We start from the raw sequence: 12,511 nt of genomic DNA, 5'->3' as shown, positions 1-12,511 counted from the left end.
GGATTATTTGTCTTCTGCAATTAAAAATTACGCATCAAGGAACTGTTAAGTACAAGGTATCTTTTCAATATGTCAAGGCGAAGAAAATACACATCTAAGTGCACTGTCCACAGATCACATTCTTTAATGAAACATTTCAGTGGCCAAAGAATGACAGTATTTCCCCAGGCTCTGGAAAGAAAAACCTCAAATTTTAGAAGAAAGATTTATTGTCGTTCAGTGGGAGATTTAATAGAATGGAAATGCATCCTGCAGTGTCAGCTGGAATGTATGGCTGGGGAAAATAAAAGCGGCTCCATGCGTTCCCATTCTCTTTCACCTGATAGACAACAATAGACAGATTAAGGTATGCTTGAAGTGTTGAAGTGAAACCCACATTTAATATGAATTGAGTTAACCCTCAAGAAATGTTGCTAACAGCTCCATGGAAAACACAGGGCAGAGCCAGGTGAGCAGCATCAGACCTGGCTGTCATCATGGAATCTGGTGACAAAACTGACAGTAATTGCAGTGCTGGCGGATCACTTCCTAAAGGCATAGTTAAGGAGTTATGAGAAAACTGCTTAACAGCACAAGGCAGACAGCCTGGACCAGCAGTGGTTTCTGTTCAATTTGCATGTCTGTTAGTGCTGCCAGGAGCACAGGAAGAGAGATGTGAGGCATCGGTCTCAGCTCATTGTGTAAGAGCGTGACTGAGGGCTCTGTGTATGCCCAGAGGAATATTGTGCACCTCCCAAATTGATAGACATCACAGACTTGCTGCTGTGGCTAACACATATCAGACTATAATGTCTAACTGTGTGGAACTAATAACACCCAAAAGAGCCAATTCATTTGCTCATCCTTGTGGCAAGTTAAAAACTGTGTCTCCTTTTCATTTAGCATGATTTGGTATTTCTATGTGTAATTACCTGCAATAAGAAAAGGATTGTTTAACAATTCTCTCTCTAGCCATGAAAAAAATAGGTCAGCAAGTTAATTTGTACAGATTTTTAGTTAAGGAGGTAAAAAACATAGTTATGGACCTTTTACCATGAGTTCTGACTGTGGGAAACCCATAGTTACTGCTTGTGCACATGTAAAAAAACCAGAACCTTAAACATCTAATAGAGATGTGGGCAGCAAAAGGCTTCAACTTTTTTATTTAGAGTCCTAATGAACACTTGGACAAACTCTGCTCAAAGAGGGATTTCCTGCTATTCTCCCACTAAGAGATACTCATTGAGTTATGGTGTGTGCATTTCCCTGCTGAGAAGCATCTGGTGGATGAAAACAAGACTTTGATTTAAGGGATAATGTTGCAAGTAAAGTTTAATGGCTTATGGAATCTTTAGGCTTGAAATCGCCTAAATACACTTAAGGTAATTTATAGGGACAGGTCTTCAGCTGGAGAACATGGATTTGTTGACTTCCACGGGTTTACTTCAATTTGAAACATAACACTGGTCCCTGAATCTTGTGGCAAATGATAGGATGAACTTGTACTAGATGAGCAGTTTTCAGACTTACATCTCCACTTAGCATTTTCTTGGTTTTTTGATAGTAGCTTGTCTCCCATTTTTGTGAGACAGTATTTGCTTAAGGCAGCCTGTTTAATCTCTCACAAGCATTTTTAAATGTTAAGGAAAAAAGGTGAATTCACACTGAACCAGATCCTGCTACATTCTCAGAGACTGGCCAAGAATTTGCTCCAGGGACTGTTCTAATCCTGGGCATAGCCCAAGCTTTCTTTGTGGCTTTGGGAAAATGATTTTATTGCTGTAAGCTTGTTCTCCATCTGCACACATCAGGTTTTGATAAATGAAAAAGTAACTGATTTTTCTGCCAAAAAATTGGACTGTTTTGTTACACAGTAGCTGACACTTTTATGTGTACCTTAAGTCTTCTATAGTGACAACTTCCTCTGAATTTTGTATGCACAGTTACAGGCAGGTATTGCAGCTCAGTATTAGACCTACTGATTTGTGGGATAATTTCTACAGTTTATTCTGGTTTAACCTGTGAAAGGTGTTTCAGAGTCACAGAGTTTTTTGTGCTCTAATGCTTGTGATTGAATGTGTTCAAATACATTTGACTTCTCGTTGCCCCTTCAGTAACTTTACAGCTGAGAGGTGTGTTTTGGGTTGGTGTGTTTTGAGGAATGTTGTGTTACTCTTGATGTATTTTGGTGATGCAGTTTAGGCCCCTTGCTGATCACCTGGAGCAGAGAAAAGGCCCTGATAGACAACTAAGAGTGAGACAACAGGGTTGTGCAGTTTTGTATGGTGGTGGCTTTTGGTGGAACAGCTTCACATTGTGCAGTGCCTCTCAGGTTTCATGAGGTGCTTAGGGACTTGCATGTTTCTTTTTCTTCTCCCTTTCATAGGTGGTAGAGAAAGGTAAATGTGATTAACATTAGATTTTCAGTGCTGGCAAACTTCTGTTTCTTTTAGTAGCCATTGTCATTGGTCAGACAGATGCTAGGAAGAACTTTTACAACTTAAAATTGCTATCAAATGAGTACCATTGAGAAATGAAAAAAGACAAGAGAATGCTAGGAAATAACCTGCCTTCAGTTCTAAGTGCATGAAGTTTTTGAAATCAAGGAAGAGATCCTTGTGGAGGATGGCAGTTTAAAAAATGTTTAAGTGTCTTTGAGCAGCAAGTAAGGTGGTTTTGACTCTTGACAGTTGTCAGGAACACATTAGTGAGGCCTTGACTCTCAAGGAAGAACCTATTTTTTTTAGCTGTATGTTTGACCTGATGTTCAGTGTAACTTTTCATGTCAGCACAAGTCTGATGTTATTTTTTGCAGGACTAGGTTAGGTTTGTTGCATGTACCTTTTCTCTTTTGGGGAAAAACTGAGCCTGAGGTTTTGATAATAGGAGGTTTTTGTAACAAAGCTCAGCAGTCCACAGTTCAAAAGTAAGGTTTGAAAGCTGCATCAAAAGTGCAGTTGGATTCCATGAGGTTACCAAATGTTTTCTTCTTTATTCTTCTTCCCTTTTTTAATTTTGCCAGAAGTTGAACAGGTATTCGGGGTTTAGCTGGCTCAGGTGTGGCTTTCTAAAACTCAGTAAGTTACAGTGTTCACAGAATATAAACAGTTTAGTCTGCATTTACTACTCTGTAAGAATCTACCGATAATTTGTAACAGAGCTGTGAATATTTTTCAGGACATGACACAAGGAAGGGAGATGAGGGTATGATGGGTCAGACCAGCTATGGCACCTATATCCCTGAAGATTGCTGTGGTGTTGGAGGATGTCTCTCTAATCCTTGTAGCAGAGTGTTGTCCCTGTCTTAGGTGGCTGAAAGGTTGTGTTCACCTATACAGAATGGAGAAGTCAGGATTTCCATGGTGTCTTAGAACCATAATAGACAACTTTCTGCACATAAAGTTTCCCTTTGTTTCTCCTCCTGGAATGCTTTGAGTTCCCTATGAAATCAGTGCTGTTTTGCAGTGACTGTAAGGCACGGTGGAGGTTAGTGAGTTGGTGATTTGTTGCTCTGACTGGGTACTGGGCACATTTTCTGCATAGGCTTCCTGCTGCAATGCAGGTTTCTGCTAAGCAGTAAAAAACCTTGTTAAATTTTGCTTTTGCAAAAATACCACATCAAAATAATATGTAAACTTCTGTAATACAGGAGAAAGGGTTTGCAAAATATGGTATGGATTTAAACAACAGAATAAAGCACCCTAAATACTGTGTGAAGTTTGTTTAAAAATTAAGACTGTTTATCACTGATTATATCAAATTTTTTGTAATCAAATGCACATCACTTGTTTAAGGCACATGTTTCTGTGGTGATATATTTTTTCTGAGCCTGTTGTATGTGTTATTTCAGTGCCTGGCATGGACAGGAACTTCAGATAGAAGATTTGAGGAAGAACTATAGAGAATTGTTGCCTTGCCTTATCTTTATAGCTATTGCAGCCTCATATGGCACAGTCAGCATTTGAGGATGTGGATGGGAAGTAAGGAAGACATACAGAGGTGCTCTTAGGGGCAGATTATGTGCTAACAGTGAATCTGTTGCATCTGCAGGTTAGTCCTGAGAAGGTTTCAGTGTCCTGTGTGTCACAAGTCCTTTTGCCAAGTCTTTGGGACAGACTTTGACAGGGCTGCTTTCAGTCCCAGAGCCTTTGACGTTCTCCTGTACACTGTCAAAGCTCAGTGTCCCTGGCATGAGGAAAAGCCAAAGGCTTGTCTAATCATCGTATGGGCAGAAGACTTAAGTGCTTTTAAAGATGGGAGTTTTTAAAAATTTTGCTTTGCGTTGTGTATTCTTGGTTTTACTGTGATATTGCACAGAAGTAAGCACAGTCAGCCTTTCTTTTAATGACACTCCTAAAAATGTAGTTGGGCTTAAGGATTTCCATGGCTTTCACATAATTGAAGAAAGCAGACATACTTCCAGTTGGAAGGAAGGGATGGTGTCCAGTGATGTCAGTGATGTACACAGGCGGAAACAGATTCTTGAGTGGATCATCCAGGGTAAAACCCATCAAACTTGGCACTATACCTCTTTATAAACAAGGTGGTGATATTCAGTCATCCTGTCCTACATAGTAGAGGGCACATGGGAAAACACACTGCATAATTGGGTTGCAAAGAAGCTGCAGGACTAACAAATTGGTTTGGAAGTCTAATACAAATGTACAAACATCAGCGTGCAGACACTGTGTTTGTTTTAAAGCAAGAGCACAAACTCTGTGGTGTCTTGCTAAGTATTGCTTAATAAGCAATTACTCTGTGTGGATGTTGTGTTTCTAAAAATGTGTTCTCAATTTCAGACAAAGTAAACTCTCAGGAGAGCTGGGGCAGCTCAGGGATAAGGCTTATAAAACCAGGCCTGCACTCTGGTGCACCACAGACAGTAGTTCCCTTCTGCTTGGCACAGTGAGCAAGGTTGCTTATGGCAGATGATGATATAATACTGGTTTGATTCAGAAAGAGAGTGTCCCACACTGTCAGTTTTTGAAACACTGAGAAATCCTTGGAGAAAATACACTTTTGAAGGTAAAGAATTGAGTTTGCTGGAGCTCCTGGTTTTCAGCTGTTTTGCTTGTTTGAATTTCTCATGCAAGTATAAATAGGTTTTTTATGAAAAGTAGAAGACACATGAGGACCTGACCTTTGCTGGTGCTGAATCTATTCAACAGTTGTTCAGGTGACTTAATGTAGTTTAAGTGATATTTCTACTGTGCTTTACAGGCAGTTTTACAGTTACACAGCAGTTTCATTCTGAAAAGCAGCAGATTTGATCTTGAATTTGAATATGTGCATCTCTGGGGTCCAATTAGGAAGGAATGCAAATGGTGTGCTTTTCCTTCCTGGTGGCCTAGGCTTCACCTTTGCAGGCAAATAGAACTGCAAAAAAGTGTTAGTTACTACACTGTGTAAGAACACCTTTTAGACCTAAATATTTACAATCTCTTTTCTGCTTTGTAACTTTTCTGTGTATATACGATGATTTCACTAGGAGGTTAGATAAGATGCAGGAAAACTAATAAAATGCATCCCATTAATGATAATGTGTCTTCTGCTCACAGTGATGTATCTGCCTTGATTTCACTTGTGTAACTCCAATCAGAATTGATTTCTGCATTCTTGTGCTATGTTATGTGTCTTGTGATACCGATGAAATCAAGATAAGGAATGTCAATGCCCTGGGCCAGCAGAAGATGTTGATAAAGGGGTTCTGTTTGGGAGATACTTGGTATTCATTATCTTCACTGCAATCAATAGAAATCCTTTGATGTAGGGAGACATCAATAGCTGGGAAGAACTGACTTTGTAAAAAAAGTGCACAACATACAAACAATAAAAATATTGAAAGGAGGTAGTTGGGTTGTGTTTCCAGTTCACTGTCCATAGGTGCCACAAAGTAAAATTAAATTAATAAATATGAAGGGTAAATAAACTAAGCACTATGCCCTCAGCACTGTAGCTGTTTAGAAACAGCAGATAAATAAACCTAAGAATCAGTCAACTTCAAAAAAAGGCATTTACGTTATGAAGATACTCCCAGTCACCTCTAGTTTGTGCTTTAGATGGGGGATTTTCACTGAAGCAGTCAAGCCCTGTAAATTTTGCTACAGTGGCTTGAGAAATTATCAGTAAAATTCTTCCAGTGTCTTGTCTATCCCTTTACATCTGGGTTCTGTCCCTACAATGGAGTTATCAGGACAGAGTATATTTGTTCACTGCCTGTCTTTCATTTACTATCTTGTAAAGTCCAGATTTTTTCTTTAATGCAAATTAATTCTTTTATTTTAGGCAAATAATAGGCTTTAGGACAGTCTGAATTCAGTTTGTACTTCTGGTGCTGGTAGGTCACTTAGTTTTTCTGTCACCACATTGCACTTGAATTTTGAGGGCTGCACTTGGTTCTGGTAATTCTGATTTAAAATGAAGAATTAGAAATTAAAAAGAAACTAGAACTTTAAATGATATAATTTTTTTGTTTTGTTTTCATTGAGATTATTCACACTGTATTCATAGGCCTTAGTAAAATCATGATCTTGGGCTCTGAGATTTTCAGGAAAGAATATATTTTTCGAGGTGTTGATACAGTGTAGAGTATAGTATAGGATTCCACTAGTTTTAGGCAAAAATGACAGAGCTAGGTAGTTCTAGAAAACACAAAAATACAGAAGGGACTTAGGAACTTGAAGGAGGTTTAGATGCAGTTGCATGTAGTTTTGTTGAATTTTCTCCTTTTAGCTTCATCTATTAAAAAATAGAAAAACAAACAAGATTGTTCAGAATTCCAGTAGAGGGACAAACTCCCTGGCCTCAGAGATGGCTCTATGGGATTTTTCCTCTTACTTCAATAGGTCTAGAATGTCATTTGCTACCAGTATGAAGAATTGCAAGGAGTATTTGGTTTTCCCCTTTCAAAATATTCCCCTTGGTTCATATGGCCTTTTTGGGATGTTTTCTGCCTTTGGTTGCTGTGATGAAATCTATGGTTTGAATACAGTTTCTGTTCCTGAATAATTTGTTGATCTTGCTGTGTTCAGATTCAGTGGTGGTGGTGAACTCAAACTGGAAGAACAAAACCTAACCCTTCATGTCCCACAATTATACTTAACAGTGCTTTATGTCTCTGCTGCCTCCTCTGTTCCCATTCTTGTTTTAGGTGAAATCTAATGGCTACTTGGAAAAACATTGCTTTTTTTGCTCCTTGCTCTGTGGAAGGACAAAAGGTCAGAGCAAAGACATACAGTACTACAGGAGCAATTCTATCATGTTTCAGTGTCTGAAAGCAAGGCTTTTAAAAACCGGAAAAACAAATTCAGATTCTGAAATTCAGGTGAATTCCTGGGGTTTATAGTGAGCTGTGACTTTATGGAATGTCTGAAGTTTAAATCTACATTATTTTTTAATGGAAGTGCTAATGATACAAAGTGGAATGCTGCCTGGGAGTGTGGAGCCTTATTGGGTAATACTAGATTTTCTCTCCCACTTAACTTTCTTCTGAAAAATTAAGGTAAAGGTTGGTGTTTGCAGAGGTGTCTCCATCCACAAGGTTTGCCATTTTGGAATTTAACTTCTTTTTATTAAACTATTCCTATTATTCTGATTAAAAACCCATCATGTCTGTTTTTCTTCAGTGTTTTTTAATTTTGAAATTTGTTAAATTTCAAAGCTTTAATTATTGTTTTGTGGTAGTAGAAAATTTGACAAGATGCAGGCATTTTTATAAGGGTATTATTTATTTTGTTTCCTATAAGAAAATAGCTACTTCAGAGTAAAATGAAGAAAATTGCAATGCTTTGGTTATGGCACTTACTAGTGTAAAGTTTAATTTATAGTGCTTGGGAGCATACTGGGCATATCCTCTGTGCTTCCTGGATCCATTTTCTGAAAATCTAAGGGCAAAGATATGCATGAATGCTGTTTTCAGTGGGTAACAGCAATACAGAGGGGTGGCAAGCCTGATTTCCTTCTTACTCCACACAGAGACAAACTTCTGCCTGTTTGACAGATGGAAAGATGACAGTTTGGTCACTGACAGTTATTAATCTCTTCAATTTTTCATTCACCTTCTTGTTGGCAAGGGCTACCTTACTGTGTTTTATTTCATGTCAGCTGTGATCCTGAATCACATCAGAAGTTCACACACAGTGTTTGCCTCCGGTGCTGTGCCCACTTCCACAGATCCTGGGGAAGGATCCAGAACATCATGTTACTTTTCTGTTTGGTGAAATGATGATTAAATCTGAGCTGGTTTAGGAAATAACAGAGTGATTCATAATGCTGCATGTAGTGCACGTTGAATTTTGGGATTAGTAAAAATAGTAGGGATAGTGATTTGAACAACCACCAAGTTTGCAACTCAAAAATAAGGTGACAATTTCTTTTCTTTTTACCCTATTGGATTGTAGAAAGGCAGAATTTAGCTTTGAGGGGTGGGAATGCAACAGAACCTGGAGACATGAATCCTTTATGCATTTCCACTGTTATCTATCAAATAAACCCTTGTTCAAATAGGAAAGTTTCTCAGCATATTTTTTTTAATTGGGAAAGATAGATGATTTATCCAGCAGATCAAGAATATTAGGCAACCTTCTCTCTTCTGTGCTCAATGTAGGAGAAATGTTGTGATATTTCAGATATTTCATGGTACAGGGCTGTTTTGCTGATGTAGTTGATATGGTTAATTTTCTTTAGCAGGAGTTAGGTCAGCCTTGTAAGTGGAGGACTTCAAAGCAGTTGATGTTTTTGAATGGTTTTCAGTCCTTAGCAACTGAATAGCTTGTCATCTTAAAAAATTAAATTAGGTTTTCCAGGAGTACTCGAGAAAGAAATTGTTTTGTAATTGGGGTTTAAAATTGAAAGGTTCGAAAAGGAGAAACACTCTTATTCTGGAAAAGAATATTACCCTAAATGCTGTTTGTTGAGTGAGAGAGACATTTAGGGTCCTAACAAAGACAGAAATTGTGTTTGGCTGTACTTCAGCCTCTGAAGGAGTAAACACATAGTGTGCTCCTGCTCTTCTCTTCCAGCTGGAGAGAAAGGGAACACAGATGCAATCCAAGTTCCAGTTTTCTGTGTCTGTTTACTCTTAAAGGAAGATGAATACAAACTGGGAGTCAGTCTGGTGGACATGGTTTGTTGTTGGGATACAAATTAGTGGGCAATTTGTCCCCTCTGATAATTTTTTTTTTTTGTTAATTTTCCCTGTGGATATAAATCTTCTGAAAAATAAAGAAAAAAATCTTTCTCTTCCAAATAAATAGTTTTTAGAATAAAACTTCCATTAGAATTAAATTGTCTGCTTAAAGATACTCTTTTAGGAGTTATAAAATTTTAAAGAACTGGATACTGCTTTTCTCTTCCACTCCCTCCTTTTTTCCCCCTAAACCTGTTGGTTTTATGTTGTCTTTTTATTTTTTTTTACAAGTGCTTATTTGTTTTGGATCTTAAATTTTGCTTTGTTCAAGTGCTTAAACAGCACATTTCAAACCATTCTGATCACTGAAAACCGTACTTTCTTTTACATTTGTATTATCATTGTTAGGTGCAAGTCTGCTGTCTGTGTTATATATACTGTGATTATTGACTTCAGGGATGGGTACCTGTTCTTAGGCTGTTACCTGGCTTTAAATAAGATGAACCTTGATAACTTTGTTGTGGGGTGTCAAGGACATTTTAAGCAGCTCTGCTTTGTTTCTGTGGTTTCCCTGGACAAAAAACCTTGCTCTTGCCTGTCTCAAAACTGCATCTTCAGATCCCGAATCTGTACTATGCTGCAGTGTTTTATGGTTTTAGTTTATTATTTATCCCTAGCTACTCAATGCCTGTGAATTGGAACATATTTACTATTCTGTGCCACTGGGAAGGTTACACTGAAGAAGAATAATTTGAATACTGATTTTAGAGGCCTAATTTTCACTCTTAGTATCTCAGATCACTTCTTTGAACATTCTCCCAGTGGATAGTTTTGCATTACATGATGTTTTCTTAAAATGTTTAAGAGGACTTGTTATAGAAATATTACAACTTTTTTCCATATTTTCTTCATTTTAAGGGAAATTTGTCTGTAATATTTTCCAAATCATATATATGTTTATTAATTCTAAAGGATTCATAGGCCAAGGCACTGGTCTCCCATCGAGTTTGCTGTTTTTGAGATCTAACCCATTGCTGGGGAGTAGCAACCCCAAATTTCAGATTTCACATTGTGTTGGTCATGGTGTGCCCTGTGTTAGCAGAAAGCTTTTAAGATTTATCAAGTCAGGTTTTGAAGCTGATGTTTTGAAGTTTGAGTCACTTCTCAGTAATTATTCAGAATTTCAGGAGGAAGTCCATAAGCACTAATGACTAGATTGTTTAATAGCTCTTTGTGAGACATGTTTTTGCAACAGATACCTTTGGGAAACACAATATTGGTTGAAGCACATTCCATTAGAATCAAAGATGAAGAAATTGTTGTGTAGCTGAGAAGTGTATTAATGAACTACTAACAAATATCTATGTATTGCTGACATCTGACCTGCAACCTGATTTGGGTGTATGTGAGTTTCCATGTGCAACAAAACTATTATTATCAGAAAGAAAACAGAAGAAGGTAATAGCTCTCATGGTACTTCCAATAATAAAAATAATTGAGTTCACTGAATAATAATCCTAAATGTGCATTGATTTTTTGAAAAGTTGAAGAAATAGCAAAAAGTTTCCAGTTAAATATTTATTTTATTAGTGCAGGCATTCAGAAGGAGTCATATATTTACAGCTCTGTTTTGAAGCAATCTATTGGGGGAAATTGTAATTTTAAAAAGTGCACCATGAGTTAAATTTATATCAACTCAAAACACCAAACTATTTTAACAAGCTCTGTGCTGTATAAATGAATAGATTAAAGCTGTGTTTGTGTCAGAACCTGGAGGTGCTACCACTGTGGAGTTCTACACCATCAGCTCTCACACGTCACATGTCAGCTGGGGAGGATGTTTTGCTGTTAAACCAGCAAGACTATCAGAGAAAGTGCCTTTGAGGCGTCTGGTCTATTTAATCTGATAATTAAATGGTAATTATGCAGTGAACCATTCATGTGTAAAAGTTTGGTTAAGGCAGTGTTGGAAATGAAGAACTTATGTAGAAATAAAGACTGCTTTGAGGGCACTCTTTATTTTTTTGATCCCTAGAACTGTGCTTATCAACAAAAAGTTGATTTTGGATCTAGAATAAGAAAGACTACTGAAAAAGATTGTGTAGAAAATTCCAAAGTGACATGAAATTCCATCAGAGGATTAGAGATAAACTTAAAACTGTCATGCTTTCATTGGTGATTCAAATATCTAGCACAAGACTTTCTGCTGGAAAATTTAGTTTAAAAATTCTATCCTTTAAAAACATCTTCTTGCCTTAAATAGGAAGTGAAGTTTTAACTAAATGAAAAGCCTACTGTGGAGTTCCATACCAAGAAAAGTATGTGAAACATCTTCCCTGCAGAAATATTGGATTTAGGAGACCTAATATGCAAGGTCTGAAAGTTCTCCTTATTGAAGGATATTTTATAATCTTGATACTGGTTGGATACTGTGTAAAATCTATATACCCAAGAATAGACCCTGCTTCCCATCCTGCAACATGAGAATGTTTCCATCTGTACTGAATTCTGTTTTGTCTTCCATATGCAGCATTTTTACTGGATAATTTAAAGTTAGTCCAAGTTTTTCCATGTATTTGTTTCCTAATACTGACTTTTTATCATCCTACATATATAGTCTTTTAAGACCAATTAAATACTGATAAGGAAGTGGTTGGACTGTGAGCTTTGCTGCACTGGTGACTTCATAGCATGAACTTTTCTGCTTCTGATTTTGCAAGTTGAAAACATTTGGAGGAACTTGAAAATCTCACTTATATTTTTGGTAGCTAATATTTTCCCTAAGGGGAACAGCTCCTTCCAACTTCTGCAGTGATTATTTCTTATCCTAGAATAGTGCCTTCTGATGTCTTAGCATTTGGAAGTACAAGCGATACTTGATATAAATTATTCAGTGTTCTTGAAATATCATTTATAACATAATACAGTGTAGTCTTACTAGTGGCTGCCAGATATACTTGGTCTGTGGGCTTACTTTGTGTAGTCCTGGATTAAAAGCACTGAAGAGAGCAAGGAAACAGCAAATGCTGTGGGAAGGGGTGTTTCCTCACTGTTCTGCTGCCTTTTAGCAGCTCTCTGGTTTCCTGCTTATTTTGTCCCTTTGAACATTCACCATTCACTCCTCCCATTAAAACAGTGGCCCTTCTCTCAGCTGAGTGGCTGTGGATGAGCCCAACTGAGCATCTTGCAAAGGAGAAGGTTCAAAGCTTCATTGGGGAAAGAAACTTTCTCAGTGGGTCTGTTGAGCTGATCATGCTTGTAACGAAATGTATTTCAGCTCTTTACATGTATTTGCTTGTGCAGGTCTCACTGTACATGCACAGGAAGAGGTGTTTGACTCACTTTCTGTGTCTTTAAGGAGCCTTGTAGTAGTTTAATTTCAAGTTAGGACAAGGCTGGTTCTCC

At 37.6% G+C, this 12,511-nt stretch overlaps 1 protein-coding gene across 1 annotated transcript in view; it reads left to right on the top strand.

Moving 5' to 3' along the window:
• The window catches only part of TMEM163 (transmembrane protein 163), a 93,562-nt gene that overhangs the window by 15,117 nt on the left and 65,934 nt on the right, over window positions 1–12,511 (top strand). The gene's annotated exons all lie outside the window — the stretch shown is intronic.

Source organism: Lepidothrix coronata, unplaced genomic scaffold (genome assembly GCF_001604755.1).
Source record: "Lepidothrix coronata isolate B3197 unplaced genomic scaffold, Lepidothrix_coronata-1.0 Scaffold275, whole genome shotgun sequence".
In the NCBI taxonomy this organism is placed as follows: Eukaryota; Metazoa; Chordata; class Aves; order Passeriformes; family Pipridae; genus Lepidothrix; species Lepidothrix coronata.
This window is presented reverse-complemented; position numbering and strand designations above follow the sequence as displayed.